Below are 1,192 nucleotides of genomic sequence, written 5' to 3'. Positions count from 1 at the left end.
GCTGTTACAACACATCAATGAGTCGATCGGACATGGAGGAAGACGTTTCATGCTCTCAAAGCTTTGGACTATTATCTTTTGGACTATATACTGGGTACCATGCCTTATTTTAAGGGATTGGTATGCACGATATGACCTTCAATTAAACCACCGTTGTAATAAGATTAATAACTAAGTTGTGCTTACTTCTAGAAGGCGAAAGTAAAGATGGAAGAGCCAGAAGAATTGTGATTGCAGATTTATAGTGCATGTTATTTTTTCCTCGTTAGTATAGTGGTTTAATATCCCCGCTTGTCACGCGGGAGACCGGGGTTCAATTTCCCGACGAGGAGCTGCAGGGTGTTATTCCCTGACCTTTTGCCTTTGATATATGTTAAGCCTTTATGGCCACTTTTTTGATGTTTATTGGTAATTGCCTCATTATGTATTCGGAACAATTAGGGGCCGGTATCAAGTGGCCATTTGGCCTGTTTTGCATGTCATTGTGGATGGGATGTGCCTTTAAATTTTAGACTGCCCGTTATAATGTGGGTGGGATTTATGACGTGTCTTTGGGCGTGTTTGCAGCTTAACTACTTGCGCAGAAGTTTAGTTTTTAGATTAGTTTTGGAGAGATGATGGAGAAGGTTAATCCTTCGACCATGTCGAGCATGTCAAGGCATGTCATTGTTACGGAGACACGAGGAGCTTTCTAATATCTGAAGTAATGAGCTGGAGTTCGAAGAAGATTGCCGTAACAAGTCGGAAAAACCTTGGATGTATCTTACTGTTTTCTATCTACAATAAAGAAAATATTCATCAAAAGACTGTGTGCTGAAGCTTTATGAATGGAGAAGCTCTGAAGGTTTCTGCGGCAGCTTGCATGCGTACCGAAGATATTCCCCTTATCCATTCTCATCCAATTAGCGGCTAGGGTGCTAATTACCTGAAAGATATGAAAAATCTGCCGCCACAAGTACTAATATCAATATCAATAATATCAACAGTACTAATTCAGTGCAATCATATGCTGTTTTTATCAGTCACTCGGAAGGGACTGTTTATATATTTGTATCCTTTGTTACCATAGGAGGTGGGAACATAGGGTGTGCAGCAGCTGCCTGATCTCTCCCATCTCCGAGGTGATCCGTGGCTGTGGCTGGAATGATGAGCTGGGGGCACTGGCGGCCCTGACTGGGCTGTTCTGTCTCCT

General features: G+C 42.3%; 1 non-coding gene across 1 annotated transcript; it reads left to right on the top strand.

The window, feature by feature from the left end:
* Positions 1-259: 259 nt before the first annotated feature.
* trnad-guc lies at positions 260-332 on the top strand. Its single transcript has one exon. It is a non-coding gene; the product is annotated as a tRNA-Asp (tRNA).
* Positions 333-1,192: the final 860 nt, after the last annotated feature.

This window comes from Amblyraja radiata, unplaced genomic scaffold (genome assembly GCF_010909765.2).
Source record: "Amblyraja radiata isolate CabotCenter1 unplaced genomic scaffold, sAmbRad1.1.pri scaffold_430_ctg1, whole genome shotgun sequence".
NCBI lineage: Eukaryota > Metazoa > Chordata > Chondrichthyes > Rajiformes > Rajidae > Amblyraja > Amblyraja radiata.
This window is presented reverse-complemented; position numbering and strand designations above follow the sequence as displayed.